This window comes from Stenella coeruleoalba (assembly GCF_951394435.1).
Source record: "Stenella coeruleoalba genome assembly, chromosome: 4".
Lineage (NCBI taxonomy): Eukaryota > Metazoa > Chordata > Mammalia > Artiodactyla > Delphinidae > Stenella > Stenella coeruleoalba.
In genome coordinates, this window is record NC_137149.1 from 141,514,424 (window position 1) to 141,533,841 (window position 19,418).

At 37.4% G+C, this 19,418-nt stretch overlaps 1 long non-coding RNA gene across 6 annotated transcripts in view; it reads right to left on the reverse strand.

Moving 5' to 3' along the window:
• LOC307186235 overlaps positions 1 to 19,418 on the reverse strand; it is a 358,643-nt gene that overhangs the window by 268,006 nt on the left and 71,219 nt on the right. For all 6 annotated transcript variants that reach the window (XR_013828283.1, XR_013828284.1, XR_013828285.1 and 3 more), the window contains one exon: positions 16,266 to 16,337. This is a non-coding gene — a long non-coding RNA (uncharacterized lncRNA). The remainder of the gene's footprint in view (positions 1 to 16,265; positions 16,338 to 19,418) is intronic.

Consider the following 19,418-nt stretch of genomic DNA (forward strand, 5'->3'; position numbering starts at 1 on the left):
CACGTGTGGAAAAAAATAGGAGAGCGCTACCTTTGAGGGGGAAGAGTCCTAAATTAAAACACACAGCACACCGCCAACACCAATCCCTTTTTGTTCCTTCTTTATTTCAATAGATAGCTTCCCTTACCCCTAGAGGAGTCCTCAGGAAAGCAGGCCAGATGGGTGGTGTGTGGAGGACTAAACAGGAGGGCAGTTTTTGGCTTCTGGAGAATCGGGTCCTACACATACGGCCTCAAATTTTTTGTATGAAATACTGTGAATTCCTATATCATCGGCCACACTTTTTCCACAGGAAATGTCAAAATGCGTTCCAAACACAAATATAAGTGCTTCTGGGATTATCTGCCTTTGTTCCTCTCCAATAGCTTAGAAAATTGAGTCAACTGCATGCGAACTTCTCATTCACAACTAGACAGAATATAGCCTCCTCTGAATTATTCATGCTAATTGTGGGGAAGGAGAAGAAAGGTCCTGAATAAATTAAATTTACTGATGAAAGAAATCTGGATTGCTGCAGCCTATTGCATTTATCATGGAGAGAGAATATTTCACAACATACTGTAATTATTCATGATGTTCGTCTATTGGGCTTGGAGTTTTGAGGGCACTCAATGATAAGGAAATGAGGTGGGCACGAGAACTATAAAAGTTTAGCAAGTCTCAGTTGGTCCTCTGAGGAATTTAGTGTTTCATGGAAAACACAGATAACACTAAGGTTTACAAAACAGTAAGACAGGGACACAGGGGCAGAGTGAGAGAGGGGCCTTGGAGGAGTCAAGAAATTCCAAGCGTAGGTAAAGGAGCTGAATGTCAAAGAATGAGTTACCTAGACAGCTGATGAAGGGCATAAGTGAGAAAAGACCTCAGAGCTTGCAAGGAAAACCAAGCAGTCCCACGGAGCTTAGGCTCTAGGCAGTGGAGCAAGTCTGGGCTTGCCTGATGGCACAACTTGACTGGAATCACACGCAGCTATGGCAGTTACGATCTAAGTATCATGCAATGAACCAAAGCACTTGAAGATTTATTGTTTAAAGGTGTAAATTTCTGGACACTACACCTGATCAATACATATGAGTACTACAGTTGGCCCCAAGAATCTGCCTTGTTAACAAATTATCCAGACTTTTTTAAAATGTTCACTAAAATATTGTTCTATGACATGGGATGCACATTATAATCGCCTCGGAAGCCTTAAAAGATGTCAATGCCTAGACCCATCTCAGACATTATAACCCAGGCATCATCATTTTTAAGAACTTGCCAGGTGATTCTAATGTAGTCAAGTGTGGCAATCACTCATCTAAGGGAATAAACAGTATATTGTTTTCCTTTCCTTTTTGCTGACACACGTCCCCATTGACACTTTAGACCAAAAAGTCCATTTCTCTAGGTACCAGAAGCCACTTTTACTAGTGCCATCCTAATGCCAATCTGGTTTCTGTGTTTGTGTTTGCCACAGTTTGAAACAGACCTTGCAGTCTAGTACAATCACCTAATTATGCCTTTATCCAAAACGTAATCAAGAAAATTGAAAGAATATTAGAGAACACAACATCTTCAGGAGTATCTGACTGTCTCAAATACTGTATATTGAGATTAAATATTCCAAGAGCTCTATTTCAGGTGGCTCCAGTACTTTCGCTTCACGAATGTATTTTGACACTAATATGTCTTTCTACACATGTGAATATACCAGCTGATCACAGTGGTTTTTCCAGTATAAATGGCTTCTTTCATGGGCAAGTATTTCTCGTAAGATAATCTGGCAGACACATTCAGAGCGTTCAAAAAAATATTTTTCCTGTTTTATCAAGATATAATTGACATACCACAGTGCATTAGATTAAGTTATACAACATAACGATTAGATATATGTATATGTTGTGAAATGATCACCACAGTAAGTCTAGTTAAAATCCATCACCACATACAGTTACAAATCTTTTTGTCATGAGAACTTTAAAGATCTACTCTCCTAACAACTTCCAAATATACAAGAGTACTGTTAACTATAGTCACCATGGCGTATATTACATCCCCAGGACTTATTTATCTTATAACTCGAAGTTTGTACCTCTGACCACTTTCACCCATTTCTATCTCTGGCCACCACCAATCTGTTCTCTATGAGTTTTGTTGTTTTATATTCCACATATAAGTCAGATCATACAGTATTCATCTTTCTCTCTTTGATGGATTTTGTTTAACACAATGCCCTCAAGGTCCATCCATGTTGTCAAAAATGGCAGGATTCCCTTCTTTGCTACGGCTGAATATGTTCCATTATATATATCACATATATGTATGAAATATATAAGGTATGTGTATATACATATATATTACATACATTATATATTTTATACATACTAGGTTGTTTCCATGTTTTGGTTATTACAAATAATGATATAATGAACATGGGGGTGCAGGTATCTCTTCTAGGTAGTGATTTCCTTTCCTTTGGATATATACGTCCCCAGAAGTGAAATTGCTGGATCATATATAGTAGTTCTATTTTTTTTTTTTTAATTTTTGAGGCACCAACCTGCCATTTTCCATAGTGGTTGCACTAATTTACATTCCCACTAACAGTGCACAAGAGTTCCCTTTTCTCCACATCCTAGCCAACACTTTCTTGTCTTTGTGGTGATAGCCAGAGCCATTCTGACAGGTGTGAGGTGATAGCTCATTGTGGTTTGGATTTGCGTTTCCCTGATGATTAGTGATGTTAACCACCTTTTCATGTAGCTGTTCGGAAAATGTCTTCTCTGGAAAAATGCAGTTCCTCTGCCCATTTTCTGATCAGATTGTTTGCTATTGAGTTGTGTGAGTTCTTTATATATTTTAGATACTGACCCTTTGTCAGATATATGATTTGCAAATATTTTGTCCCATTCCATAGGTGGCCCTTTCATTTAGTGGGTGGTTTTCCTTTTCTGTGCAGAGGTATTTTATCTCATTTATTCATTTGCTTCTCTTTCCTAATTCTTATTGGAGGCAATACCTCCCTATTTTCCTTACTTAAATTAAAACCATTTTGGGAAAGTCTTTTTAAATGTACCCTTACCTCTCAAACCTACACTGTCTAGTCACTACCTGTTTGGCAATGCATGGCCCAACTGTTAAGAGGCAAAGGGGGCAACTCAGCCACTGATTTAATTTCCAACTCTACCAGAAGGCAGCGAGAAACTGTGATGACTCTCTACCTGTTTTGGGTACAATTGTGAGAAACGTTAAGAACCTCAGAAAGATGGTTGTAAGAGGATAGTTCCACTCATTTGTTGGCTGAAATAATGGGAGTACCAGAATTTTTAGCACACGTTAACTAAGAAATAACAGGAGATGAGGGGAGAAGAAAGAAAAAAGCAGTAAGTTCTTCTTCTTTATCTTTTGCTAAGAATAGTTCTCAGCTGTCTGGAGTCTGCAGCCAGTGCTACTTACCGTGGAAACTAAGGTTCCTGAACAAAACAAAGACCAAGATCATGCCTGATTTTGTGGGTGGTTAAGTGGTGAAACCACCGCCCTTCCCCACAGCGCTCTCTCCAAACTATTTCTACAAAACGGAAGGAAGTGAAAAGGAAAATGTGCAGTCCATCCTAAAGTATCCCTTTTGTCACTTTCCAAACAATGTTTTCAGGTCAGAAATGAGTATTCATTACATTTTGGCCTGGCAGGAAATGAACCTAATAAGATCCTATTTTGTTCTTGGCCTTGTACCATCAGTATCACCAAAAACAATCATGATTTTGCATAAGGTATTATATGTAGGAAACAAAATACATTTACTCCTTGTTTTCATGAGGTTAAAAATCAAAGACAACTGGGCTTCCCTGGTGGCTCAGTGGTTGAGAGTCCACCTGCTGATGCAGGGGACACGGGTTCGTGCCCCGGTCCAGGAAGATCCCACATGCCGCGGAGCGGCTGGGCCCGTGAGCCATGGACGCTGAGCCTGCGCGTCCGGAGCCTGTGCTCCGCAACAGGAGAGGCCACAACAGTGAGAGGCCCACGTACCACAAAAAAAAAAAAAAAAAAAAAAATCAAAGACAACTGATTCTATGGCCAGGACAGGCAAATACATGGTAAGCCTGTAACATCTTGTTATGCAAGAAAGGGAAAAAGGATTAAAAAGGGGGGGTGAGATGTCAAAGGTAAGAGGGAGCCCACCTGCAAGAGGTTCCACTGATCAAAGCTGGAACAATTTGAACAACAAAAACAACGTAGTATTGGGTTATAATGCAAAGTACAAAATAAATATCCCTGACTCCACACAGATATACATGACTAAATAAATAAACAAATAGAGAAGAGACAAATCTTTCTTAGAGAAGAATTCCAAATAACTTATATAGATAGCCTCCCCTTCAGGAGATGGGGCTTAATGCCCCTATCGCTTGAGCGTGGGGTGGACTTAGTGACTTGCTTCCAAAGAATAGAATAGGCAAAGGGAAAAATAATAACTTTACAGTGTAGCAACATGGCAAACACTACCTTGTCCAGAGGATCAAGGTTAACATCATCGGTGATAAGTCATGTTGATAGCACGCACACCCTGATAGGACACAATGAGAAGAGCATTTCATCATGTGGTCTTTCTCCCCCAGACCCATGACCCCAGTCTAGCCATGAGAAAAACATTATACAAACCCAAGTTCAGGGACATTCTACAAAATACCTAACCAATATTCCTCAAAACCATCAAAGTCATGAACAACAAAGAAAAAATGAGAAAATATCACAGACCAGAGGAGAGTGAGGAAACCAGACGACTAAATACTATATGGTATCCTGGATTGGATCCTGGACCAGAAAAAGACATTGATGGAAAAATCAGTGACATCCTGCTGTTGAAGTTAATAGTAATGTACCCATGTTGGTTTCTTAGTTTTGACAAATGTGCCCTGGTAATGTAAGATGTGAATGCTAGGAGAAACTGAGACGTATATGAAATTCTCCATATTATCTTTGCAACTTTACTAAGAATCTTAAAGCATTCCAAAATAAATACTGTATTGAGAAAAATAAAAGACAAGTCAACATTAAAAAAGCATGTGGGGCTTCCCTGGTGGCGCCGTGGTTGAGAGTCCGCCTGCCGATGCAGGGGACACGGGTTCGTGCCCCGGTCCGGGAAGATCCCACGTGCCGCGGAGCGGCTGGGCCTGTGAGCTGCGGCCGTTGAGCCTGCACGTCCGGAGCCTGTGCTCTGCAACAGAAAAGGCCTCGACAGGGAGAGGCCCGCGTACCGCAAAAAAAAAAGCATGTGGAATGACACTGTCAAAAAGCATTTACTTGATACATGCTCTGAAGGTAGTTTTTAAAAATGTGTGAATTAGTTGCATTTTAGAAGGAATAAGCTGAAGATATATGATGAAATTTTGATGCATAAAACTTTAAATGTTTCCACTTCTTTGTGACAATTTAGGAAGGCTTCCTGTATCAACTTACTTCCTTTGCCAAAAACAAACAAACGATTAGTGTCAGTTAAGTGTTTTCAAGGGTAAATTTTCTCTAAGCTATATCAAACCTGAGATCATTATGCAATAGGTTAATAGCATTAAAGATTTTGCTCCCAGTACTCCCCTGATATTCATGATTAGATCCCTAATCCACCAGAGGTACTCTTACTTTTCCGGTTAACTCATAGTGTTTCATGCTCTCTCTCCTCACTGGTCTAGGCTTCAGTTCCAGGTGAGGTCTTGCAGCCTCATTAACTGCTTCTGTTTCTGTTTCCCTACCATCACTGCCTTTTCTTTATCCTGTTGCATGGAGAGAGAGCAACAGAATTTGGAGAAGGGCTTTATTTCCCTCATTCTTTTTATAAATTTTGATCAGTGTTGGATAGTCAAAGTTATTTTGATCATCTTAGTCTTGTTTCTAGGTCAGTGTTTCTTAAGGAGTGGTGTGAAGACCCCCTACAACAGAATTACCTGGGATCCTGATTCTTTGCCTAGACCTGTGGACTTAGACTCTCTGGGATGGAGCCCAGAAACCTGATTTTAACATTGGCTCCCAGGTGACTTTTTTGTCCACCGCTATAGGAGGTTACAAGTCTCTGGACACGCCAAAGGAATTTTCATCCTTAGTTTTAGCTTCCATTTATGGAAGAACTTGAAACTTTTTTAGCAGTGTCCGAACTCCAAGTGAATACCGGGGTGCTCCCAAATTCAGAGGCTGAGGAAGTTTCGTTCTTGCCTTTTTATTTGGAAGGGTCTATCAGTCCCACAACAAAGGACTCACAGAAATAAAACTTCTTGTGACTGTTTCTCAATCTCAGCATTTCCAAGGGCGCTTTTCAAATAAGGTCCCATCCAAGACTCAGCTACGAAAGGCTATATTGAGAAGTGTTCTTACATAACTAAACATTATCTCCATGTACTTTCTTCACTTTCTTCAATGGATTTCCTGTCACATTTTCTAGACTAATGGTATAATACAAGGATCCCATACATAACAGAGAATTAGGCTGAATCTATCTGAAGAATAAATAATTTCAGCTGACACCACTTAGTTAAAATAGTCCCTGAAAAGGTATTTCTTTTCTCAAAGTTAGAATAATGTGAAAAGTAATGTGGTTTACACTTGTTCCACTTCTTCTTTGATGGCTAAAATTTCCATTGTCTGCCTCATTGTGACACATTATTTCCATTTTCTTCTCATTTCATTTAAAGTGGTCAAGTTGTCTTTCATGTTAATTAGCTTTAAACAAGAAAAACTATCTCTGTGCAGGTAATAACCAACTCCAAAGAGCCACTATTTCATTAACTTCATGCTTTGGAGACATCATGGCTGCTTGTTCCAGCACAGCAGAGCTGGTATAAATTAAATCTCAGTGGGTCATTCATTAAAAAGGCAGTGTAAAATGTCCTAAAAACCAAGGTTCTTTGGCTAAATTTAATGATATGTTTTCCCATAAAATTTTTCTAATGTTGCTCTTGTAGTTCAAACACACATCCATTTAAATCAATTTCTAAATTCTTTACTCAATAATATCTTAAAAAAAGAAATTAATGCTGATTAGACCTTCTGACGAAACAAGCCTAAATCATCAGTCTTGATGTTTCTAACCAAATGCTATTGAGAACTGTACATATGTTTCTGTGCATGGATTCAATATTTCCTAAGAAAGTAATATGCAAAAAGCTGATGATGACTACTGAAATGTCAAATTTAATATTTAATGATCTCATAGATACTAGTCATTTTTAAAGCAAGTAATTCATTCCTTTAATATTTTGAATTCTGAAGTAATCTCCGCCAGGTTACAATGATTAATAAAGTCCTTTAGACAAGAACTCTTCGTATTCTAAAAACCCTTCCAGCACTTTTTTCCTGCTGAAAGATATATGTGTTTGCATTGTATTTGGCTCTATTTGAATACACATAGGGAGAAAGCCTTCTAGTTACAGAGCACATAGAAATCTAGTTATGACTTTTTTTAATAAAAATTCTCCTATTCAATTACTCAAAAAGACTATCTCAACAATTTTGTAGGCCAGGCACTATACCAAACCCTTTGAGAACAACTGTGAATGAGGCAGACATGTTCCCTGCCCTTATGGAGCGTGAAAATCAGTGCTGTTTTATTCCTAAAAATATAATGACTTTTTGTCATTTTCATGTTAGCTGGATTCACTTCATATTGATTGATAAGATTTTATAGTACCTAATTGTTACTGCTTCAACAATACAACAAAACAAATAGGGAATTTCAAACATGGTAGAAACGTAAGGCATACATTATACCCAAAATAATTAGTGATCAAGGCATTATGGGTTTTACAAAATTTGCAATCACTGCATTTATGATATAATTCAGTCAACTGTATGGTAAATTAGAAAACAGAAAAGTACCTGAGAAGATGCTAATTCTGTGATATAAACCACAATCCCCCCAAATTAGGAGATGAATCTTTTGGGAAGTCTTTACAAGAGATTAACCCTCATCCCAGAAGTTTCAAGATCTTTTCCTTTCCTAATAAAAAATGATAGAATTTGAGGAGGAAAGGCTCTCTCTTCTATTCTCCTGTAACAGTGTGAAGTTCTTAACCTCCTGTGATTGTTCCTGTTTAGAAAGTGCATTCAATAATACTTGAAGAACCACTCATTCGTCTCTTAGAGATTCCTATTGTAAACTACATGATGATTCTTTGATGGATTAGAACCCATGTTTTAAGGCATATGTTATCTCCTACTTTTGCTATATTTAGCGATGTGACGGAAAAGAATTCAATAATCTAACCAGAATTCCAATAATAACAATGTCTGCCTTAATAGGTTTTACTCTAAGGTAGTACAACTTAATTTTTCATATAGCTAAGACAGTGAAAAAGTCAAAAGAATTTAGTAGGAACATTTGATATGTATTTTAAGATCAAACCATTAAGTGGCCATGGAAATACATTGTTAATACTCTTATCAGAAATTGCCTGTTATCCTGTAAGCTTCATCCAGAACTTGTACAATAGGTGCTAAATTTCCTTTTAACAACAAACATTGTTTTTCATTGCTATGACCGAATATTCTACTAGTAAGTGTCAAAAGGTGAGAATATTTGTTTGCGATGACGGAAAGACATCATCCTGGAAAAGAGATAGCCAAGTACACTGGAAATTCTGCTCCTTAAATTTCCCTTTATAAATCCCAATTCAGCACATCCTCCCCTTACATAGTCTGTGCTCAAAAAACTTCTAGTGAAAGAGTGCAATCACTTAAGACTGGAATGGTAAGTTCATAGACACTGCTGGACCTTTCAAGGTCAGCAGAAATCAGCAGTCCAAAGGTAGATAAAGACAATTTTTATTCTGCAAACAAGAAATTAAGAAGGAGATGAAAAAAGGAGACGTAAAAGTTTACCTGAAGGTAAATTTGGGAATGCACTTTAATGATCCATGGGAAAGAGTATAGAAGAGATTCAGATCATGGTAACAGGAAGTATAGAAACCTAGCCCTGCTATATTTAGGGGCTGGCTAATAACCTAGAAGGCTAATAAATCCAAGGTGAAACAAAGAGATTTTTCATGTACAAGCCATTAAACAAAGCATGATTCTTTCTAAACATGGAGAATGTGTCCAGATTCTATTTTGTTCAATTGCTTGAAGGAACACAGTGTTGGGTCACAGGCAAAGATCAGTAATAATCCTAAAACACTGCAATGGGAAGGACAGCCAACAAAGAATTATATCTTCCAGTTATATATTCCCTAAACCACTTTCTTGGATAAAGATGCTCTATATTGAAAATATATTATTAGTCACAGTCATGAGAACCTAAACATGTATCTGCTAAAGAAACAAAGCGTTCCTGCTACTCCCTGAATTTCCTGTACAATAAAACCTGAAAGACAATGATGTGTAATTCCCATGTACCTAGAATATTTCATCAGAGAACTACCAAGAATTGTGCAGACATTACTTGACAGCTACTTTAATATGAATTCCATATTTTAAGGAGAAAGGATGGGGAAAAGGATATAAGTCATTTTAGTGTTCGAAGGAAAATATTGGAATAATGCCATTTTACAAGAATCAGCAGTTTGGCAAATGAAGGTCTCACTCAGGAAACCAAAAGAAGCAATTTCATAATTCAACAAAGTTGCCAGCATGAAACATCTGTCGCTTCACCCTTAACCCTGCACTCTTCTTCTCTATGACATTTTAGGAGGTTCAGTATTTCTATTAAGCTGTGGGTCACCTGTGGGTCACTTCACTAACAATTTTACTACAATACCAAAGAAACAAATCTCACAGGATCCTCACAAAGAAATGCATTTTTGCAAAGATTTCTCGATTAAAAGATACTGAAACTGCTACCAGAAAGCCTGGAACTTCTCCATTCATTTATGCCATCCTGTTTTCCTGTTTCCAGCCTTTCCCACAGACTGGTCCCTAGTTTTCCTTACTAGATCTCTTTCTCTTTCTCACAACAATCTCCTGAGACTAGTGTGACTTGAGTAGAAAACCCTCAAGATACCTTCTGACCCTGAGATTCTGTCATCTATGAGTATGAAATGTCCTTGATATGATCAGTTAGAATTAACCATAGCAAGTCTCGGCTCCTTTTAGCTTTTCCTTTTCAAAACCTAAAACTGAACTTAAGCTCATTAGGCAAAAATAAATCATGTGGCCATTTTTTGCAAATTATCATTCCCTTGGGGTGCTTCCCCAGAAAGGAATTAAAAAGGAAAGGGCTCATTTGCACTGTAGGAACAACTAATAATAGCCTATAATGACATGACCATAAGCAGCAGCCTATGGGATCTAGGGCTTAGAATAAATCAGGGTGGGCCTAATGTGAAACAGGCACTGGTCCTAATAGGTGGTAGGCAGACACCCTAAGGAGAAATGCCATGATTTCTGTCTTGCCTTTCCATCAAACTGTGGTTTGTTCTCTGTGGTACCGATTGGTCGCGAGCTTTAAGAAATCTCTTCCACACACATGCTCCTGTTCTCTTACCTCTTGATTCGGAGATCAATTAGATGTTACAGATGAAGACCAAGAAGAAGAAAACTACATCTGAAATGTGTGAAGAAGACCTATTCAATCTATTTAGTCTACTTGAGTGCAAATATTCAATCTATTTAGTCTACTTGAGTGAGTACGCTAAGCCTAAGAGATCAATAATTGTCGTTGGGAGAGTTGTATGGGGACGCTCAGCAAGTTGTAGTAAATTTCTTTCTGCATAAAATGTTTCCTGAACTGAATTCTGAGCGGTAAAGTAGACACATTTCATTTCGTATTTATGAAGTTGATGCTATCATCTGATCTCAAATTCTTGCATTCAAAAAGGAATATCACTCTTTGAGGTATAAACTGGAATATTCTAAAGACAGCCATGTTCGGAAACACAAAAACATTCTTAAATCATGTGGCCTCTTTTTTGAAAAAAGAGAAAATTAACTTGAAAGCAAATGTTAACATTTTAAATAACCAATTAGAAACTGGTGTTGAAAATTAGCTGTTTGGTTAAAACAAATTGTATGTTCTATAAAGCAATAATTGATTTTATTACATCGTTAGGGAAAAAAAACACACTTCAGAATTGGTTCCTTGGTATTTAGAGTTGGATATTAATAAGTTAAGTTGAAGGGAAAAAAAATAGTCTAAAATTCACAGAGCTGAGCAGCACTATATCAAAACTGACTGCACTTCCAGTTGTTCCAATAATTAACAAGATTTTATTTTTAGTTACTCCCAATGAAATCAGTTAAGACAGTAAATAATAGCATATTTGCAGCAAGTGTTTCAAAGTTAATAAGAATTATTAAAGATAATTTTGATCACATGACTTCCCTACAAAGCCAGGAGATTAATAACTAAATAGGGACATTACCCACAGCTTGGCTGCCAGGAAGAATTATATGAGCTAATTAACAAAAGACCTTGGAGGAAAGTGGTCTCATTTACAATCTTGATAAAAAGGAGGGGAGAAGATACCACAGAGGAAAAGATAAACAGATTATTCTATGAACTATTCTTTCTTTATAATAAAATGTATCATAACTAAAGAGGAAAAGCTAATAAAATATTTTCAGGAAAAGACATGAAATTGAAAAGAAACATCTAAAGAAAAATTAGTAAACAAATAAATGAAAAAAATCAGAAATTAAAATTTTGAAAACATGTTACACCTAATAAGTGTGCAAAATAAGGTAATTATCTATGCTGGTAATATGTATATATAAATTGACGAATATTTTAGAAGTCATTTTTACTATGTATTCCAAAAATTATGTAGATGGTAGTATCCTTTGATAGAGTAATCTCAACTGCATCAACTTTTCCTAGGGATTATCTAAAGGAAAGAATATCTACATTCACTGCAAAATTATTTATGGTAGCACAAAAGACTAGATATTTAACAGTAGGAAATGATTAATTACATTTTGGCCAATGGACTTCATGGAATAATATTGGGCAATAATTAAAATGTTATTTACGAGGATTCTGTAGCAACATATCATAAATATTAAGTATAAGTAGCTGTCGAAAAACTGCATAGCTGTAGGGAATAGACAGAAATGTGGAAAAAGAAAGTAACTTTGAGTGGAAATATTGCTAATTCTGAATCTAATTTTTATCCACATTTTGTTTTAATTTATTTGAGGAGAAAGATGATAGAGGAAAAGATTGTTCAGGCTTCTATTGGAATTCAATAATTTCCAGATAGTTAAATATAAGCTCTTCTAATTAAACCTGTATTGTAATTTATTTCAGAAACAATATCCTTCAGTTATACACATGCTGTGAAATTATATTCAGTAAAATATTTGGTCAGTGCTATCAATTCAGATATAGAAGGTTTGATGGGATGTTTCACTAAACTAACTGACAATGTTTTGGATTCTAAAACAAGGAACTGAGGTTCAGTGCAGGTGGAGGATGACAGAAAAGGCAAGACAGACAGAACCAGAACCGTTCTAACTAGAAATCATCTCCAGGTGCTTAGTGAGGAGAAAGTGAAATCGACACCAGAACTCTCCTCTATACCCTTTATAATTTTATCCTGTACAACATCCTTTATAATTTTACCTACATGATTATGTGTAAAACTTGCTGCATGAATTTCATTAGAATGCAAGGTCCATCTGGCTGCACAAATCTTCTGGTTGCTTTCACAAAGGCCCAAGTTAATGCTCTGTCTCTAGATAGTATACAGAAATATCTAAACCAAGCATTGGAGCAGGGGGTTAAGAGCTAAGGACCTGGGGGCTAAAACTGGCTTACAGATTTATGTTCAGGTGGACATGGTGCTGACAAAAGTTTGAATGAGATTGCAGTATGGTAGAGAAAGCAGTCTGGACCAGTTCAAGCATTTTTGTCATTTGCCTGGATCCCAGAGGCATGTGAGCTGACACATTTTTCACCTATATTAGATACAGATGTTTGGACCCAGGACTAGTGGGAAAATGAATGTGGTCTAAAAAGTCTTATGAATAGACCCCAGCTCAATTTTCCCAGCAAGGCCTGGGGCTGTGGCTACTGAGGCTGACTTCCTCAAAGCATTGCGGTTGCTGAAGCTGGGGAAGTGGGATGGCCTCACCCCTGTGCTTTCTTCCCTTAGCCCAAGGGCCTGAGATATTTTGCAGCTGTTGTCTTGGGATCAAACCATCAGTGCAAGGTTGGAATTAGCCTTTGGTGAGTTGAGAAAGCAGCTGGGAGGCCCTTATCCTCTTTCTCTGCCTCCTATTGAGAGAAGCAGCTCCTGGCCACCCTTAATTGACTATTAGGCAATAATATTCAAACATGATGATGTTAGCATTATTGATAGTACAGGGAAAATCTTTTACCCCTGTTTAAAAGAAAAATACGATGATTGGAACGTATTGCAATTAGCCATGCATTTCATTTAACACCTTTCACCTAAGAATCTCAGAGGTTTATAGCAATTAGCTGGTTAACCTTTAATGAACGAGGTATTTTTATTCTTAGAGCCTGCAAACCACATATAAAAAGCACAGCTGGAATTTTAAGATGTGAAAAAAAAGGTAGAATAATATAAAGAAATAAAATACATTGTCCTTTCAAGGGGCTTTAAATCTGTCCAATAGGAAGAGACTGCATTTAATTGATAAAGACATCAGTCGGGCACAGTTCATGAAAAAGCACGTTTTTTCCAGCTAGCATTTTTTTTACAACTAGATCCAAATAAGACGTAATCACTCCTCCTGTGTACTAAGAGCATTTACTACTCAGGCATCTTTAACTTTGCGGCGACATCTACTGTACAAACGGGGAAATGCTGTGGAATCATTCTGTACCCAGAGATATTCTAGAAATTATATTATTTTATTTTATATTTTATTTAGATGCTACAACTGTTTTGATTCTTTCCTTCAATATAAGCAGGCTTCATTTTTAAAATTTAATGATATTTAAGTAATTTCCATATGTATTACTGCATAGAGCCATAGAAGTATCAGTCCGTGCTGACAAATCCTAACTTAATTCTCTGGTAGATACTTTAAAGATATCATTTCAATTTAAAGACTTTGCTAAACTTCTGTTTAAATATTAGGAAAAATTTTAAAGTGAATATTTAAATGCATTCTCTTATATTTAAAGAGAACCATTTCTGAGGACTTAATTAAATATTATTTAAATGTTATGTATTTAATTAAAATATAATATTATTAAAATTGATATTATAATTGTAATATTTACAGTAGAACTTGAATTTTAAAGGGAATAAAAGCTGCAAATCAGTTGTCAGCTTGACTTGCTATTTCTCTAGCTATAAAAAACAGCAGAATTATCTGGTATGTACAGTATCATTTGTACTCCTAAATTATGCTCAACCTGTTCACAGCTGGTGGTTTGCAAAAGACAAACAATTTCGATTATAACTAGGAAATTCTTGCAGAGGAATTTGGTAATTCAACAACAGAGTAAATAATTTTTTATTGAGTATCTATTATAGTATCATGCTAGCTGCTTTCGCCAATGTAACACGTGAAGAAATGGTATAGCTCCCAAAGAAAACCTCAAAACAGGGGGGCCCCCTGTTCCATAGAACAAGCTATTCTCACCCACTCTGGTAAGAGGTGAGAAGGTATATCTCCGATTGGCTATGGTTCTCCAGGTCTTAAAAAAAAACTCTACTTTTTCAACCTGCCCATTGTAATCCAGTGAACAGACAGCCATTTCAAGTTTGTTACAGTGTAAAAACCAGACATGATAGAAGTAAACAAGCCTATAAAAAAAACAGTAAACAAGCCTAGAGTCTCATGTAACGTTACACAAACAGATTTAAATTATTAAGCAATTCCTTCCCCATTATGATTTCCTTTTCAGTCCTCGGTATTCTTTTTTTAATTAATGACCCCAAGGCCCAATAATCTGCATGAAGAAATAACCCATGTCAAGTCATTATTAAATTATGCTATTATTTTTATAATTATACTATTTTAATAATTATATATTAAATAATTAATTAATTATTCTGCAAATATTTATTGGCCAGGCTGGCTCACCCTGTGAACAATAAAATACAGACTATTTTTCAAGGCTTTACAGCCTGGAAAAGGGATGCATCAACAGTTCAAATCAGAAGGCACTAAGTAACCAAATGAGATCTATGGTAATAAGATGAGGATTTAGAAGAAGGTATGAGTACTTCCAGCTGAGGGAATCAGAGGAAAATGTACGGAGAAAGTGATCCATTTGATCAAATATGAGGAGTGTGTGCATTTTCAAAGTGCTGTTATGGACGGTCTAGGTAACGTGGAATTCAAGAACCCAGTCCTCATGGAGACAGGAAGGCCTAGACAGAGGCCTGACACTGAGCGGCCCTGGATGTCTGCTCATTGGATACACCTTGGCTATTACACCAGTGACGAAGAAACAAACAGAGGCTGAGACATCTCACAAAGGGCCCTGACTTGCAAACTAAAGAGTCTGAGATACTTACGGGAATACTGAGTGCCTTACCCCAGTGCCCTAGATCATGGGAGGGAAATGTCTTCAACTCTGAGTTTCAAGTCAATTTCCTTTTAGCTTCATCTCAAAGCTGTCTGCCGGGTTGGGTTTTCCCCAGCTTCATTCTTCCTGTACTTTTGAATTCTTCCTGATCTGAGACTAAGCCTTTTTGGCAAGCTGCCATAGATCTTTCACACAGATCAGTTTATACTTTTGATTCTGAAAAATTTCTGTTTCCCCAACTTCCTCGAAAATTTACAAATTACAGTCACCATTTTTCCCTGAGAAATTATTTTTATGCTATCAATTTTCAAATACTTCAGATTTTCCTCTCCAAATACATTTTATCATATTCAGCCCTAGCCTTTCCCTTACCACTTCTGGTAAGTAAAAGGATATTCTGGGAACATAACTACCATCTCCTTTGACCACAGAAAGTGGGAAAGTAACAGCATAGAAAAAGGCAGAGATATAGGAGGAAACTTCACCCAACTTAGTTGCCTTCACCCACCTTCCAAAACACCCCTGGGTTCACTTTATCTTAAAGTTGGAAATAATCCTTTTGTGACCTGTCAATAAAATATATAAACGGCATATCTGAAATGCCTAATATATAAGTACAAATATAGTCAGAGATAATTAAATTCAGTTGACAACTCAAATGCACATCGTAAATATATACACGTTGAGATTCTGCCTAGAATTTAATTTTCATCCTAATTCTACAAATAACTAAACATTTTTCTACTAGATCGAGTTTGGGGTTCTCAACTCTACCCTAGGCAAGTACAATTTTGAGTCTCCAGTGTATGAGTTTATAGTTTTTTTAATCACTTACCACTATTCTTCTACTCACCTCAGCATATTCGTAAAATTAAATCACCATCCTTTATTTTTCATTTATAGTTTCAGTCTAACTTCACACAACCTAGAAAGAAGATAGGACAAATTCAACGGACAGAAAAAAATTATAAAGGTAATGTACACATCTATACAAATTTTTAAGTGTCCGCATGAATCAGGCAGCTTAGCTTCAGCTCTGTACACATCTGTGGTATAAGTAGATGAAATGGCTACAAGGAGGCCACAGTTTTCTCTAAGTCAAATTATACTCTCTATGCTACACACCCACGCACTAAACCGGCTTCCCCCACCTGCTTGACTGTCCCTCAGATAACACTGTCAGGACTGACATCTACTGACAGAGCAGGTTGCGCCTCAATGAGATGATTTAAGAATGACCATGTAATCTGTTGTCTGGATTAGGACACTTTTGAGAGTAAAAATATATTTATCTTTTTCGTATTCTCAAAACTCTATAAATTTTTTATAAAAATAAACACTACATAACTGTATAAACTAAGAAATATTTTAAAACCTCTTCACATTCATTATCTGAATATTAAAAGGTATGATCACATAGTAAAGATTTAAATACATAATAAAAGATATAAACATATAATCTATGTGTGACCAGACTAGAATCAAGATGGTGGAATAGGAGGACACAGAACTCACCTCCTCGCAGCAAACACATTAAAAATACATCTACACATATAACAATTCTCACTAAAAACTAACTGGAGACTAGCAAAAAGAATCCGGTACAGCCAAGGCTATAAGAAAGATCCACATGGAATCAGATAGGAAGGGAAGAGAAATGCTCAGGTCAGGATCTGGCCCCTGGGAGGGGACGCAGAGGAAAAGAGAGAACACACTGGTGGAGATCCACCCTGGGGAGTGGGCAGTTTAAGCCACATATTGGGTGCCCCAGCCCTGGGGGCTGACAAGTGGAAGACAAGCCCTCTTGGCTGGTTGGAGAACTGGAGGGACTAATAGGAGGGTTGTGAGAAGCCTGGACTCAGCTCATGAGATGCACACAAATGCTTTCTTTCTCCCAAGGCAGGGCAGACTGAAACCGGGAGGGTGGCTGACTCATTTCCCAGGACCACCACAGGGTGTGCCCCAACCTGAGCCAAGCAAATGCTCCAGCACTGCTTGCCTCACGTTGCAGCTCCACACCAGAGCAAGGGCTGCCACAACTGAGGAAAAAGCTCGACTACGAAACACTGAAGAGGCTCATACCCTAAGTGATGTCTGAGCAGGGAGGGGGCAGCCATTACTGCTGTTGCTTAGGTGGTGCAGCAGAGGCAGTGTGGACAGCAGTCAGACCACCACAGCCCACGCGCAGCCCTCACACCAGCCCCCCTTGCTCTGGCACTGCTCCCCTCTGGGGCAAAGGGGCTGGCGCTGGGATGGGCAAGCGCACACACTTAAAGGAAACTGAGCCAGCTTGGTCCTGAACCTCAGGCTTCCTCTCTCTAGCAACTTGGGACATGATCCCGGCCCCGATGGGGTGGCAATGGCCACTGAACAGAGGGGAAGTCCTGCCTCATACCTGGCTCTGGCTTCTGCCCCTCCATCTCCAGCCCCACATCCTACCAAGGTGATAGCTGCCAGCACACCCTGAGGAAAGATGGGACTTGCTCTCACCAAAGCCAATAGGCACATGCAGACGGTATAGGAATACTTCTACATAAGGACACCATATCAACATCAACATAGGTAACTGTTTCACCTAATTTCATAGAGACAGAAAAAGATAAGCAAAATGAGAAGACAGAGGAATTTGTCTCAATTGAAAGAGTAAGAGAAACTCCCTGAAAAAAACAACTAATAAGAAATAAACAATTTACCAGATAAAGAGTTCAAAGCATTAGTAATAAGAATGCTAACTGAATTAGGGAAAATAATAGATGAGCACACTGAGATTTTTAACAAGGAAGTAGAAAATATAATATAGAACCAGTTAGAACTGAAGAATACAATAACAAATGAAAAACACACTAGAAGGAATGAACAGCAGACTAAGTGATACAGAAGAATGCATAAGCGATCTAGACGATAGAATAATGGAAATCACCTAATCAGAACAGCAAAAAGAAAAAACCAATTTTTAATGAGAACAGTTTAGGGGATCTTTAGGATATTATCAGGCATACCAACACTCCCATTATAGGGGTTCCAGAAGAAGGAGTGAGAGGAAGAAGGGGGTCAAAAATGTATTGAATAAAATTATGGCTGAAAACTTCCCAAGCCTGAAGAAGGAAACAGATAACCAGGTTCAAGAAGCACAGAGGATCCCAAAGAAGATGAACCCAAACATACCCACACCAAGACATATCATAATTAAAGTGGTAAAAAAATAAATATAAAGAGAGAATTGTAAAGGCAGCAAAATAAAAACAAAAAGTCACATACAAGGAAACCCCCATAAGGCTATCAACTGATTTTTCTCCAGAAACTCTGCAGACCAGAAAGTAGTGACATGATATATTTAACGTGCTGAAAGGGAAAAACCTGCAACCTAGGATACTCTACCCAGCAAGATTATCATTTAGAATTGAAGGAGAGATAAAGAACTTCTCAGGCAAGGAAAAACTAAGAGTTCATCAATATTAAACCAAACCTAAAAGAGAAGTTAAAGGGTCTTCTCTAAGTGGAAAAGAAAATGCGATAACAAGAAGTACCTACAGGAGAGGAAAAAAAGTCCCACTACTAAAGGCAAATATATAGTAAAGGCTGAGGGTCAGCCACTAGTTGAACCTAGTCCAAAGATTAAAAGACAAAATATTGTAAAATCAAGTATAACTATAATAATTAATAAAGAGATAGACATTAAGATGTAAAATATGACATCATATACATAAAAGGTGGGAGAAAGGAATATAAAAAAGGTAGATCTTTTAGAATGTGTTTGAACTTAAAGGACTACCTGTTTAAAAAAATAGATATAGTTATAGGTCAACATATACGAACCCCATGGTAACCACAGATCAAAAATCAACAATAGATACACAAGAAGAAGACAGAAAGGAACAGAAACATACCGCTAAAGAAAATTATCAAACCACAAGGGAAGAGACTAAAAGAAGAAGAAAAGGCAAAAACTACAAAGACAATTGGAAAACAAGTATTAAATGGCAATAAGTACATACCAATCAATACT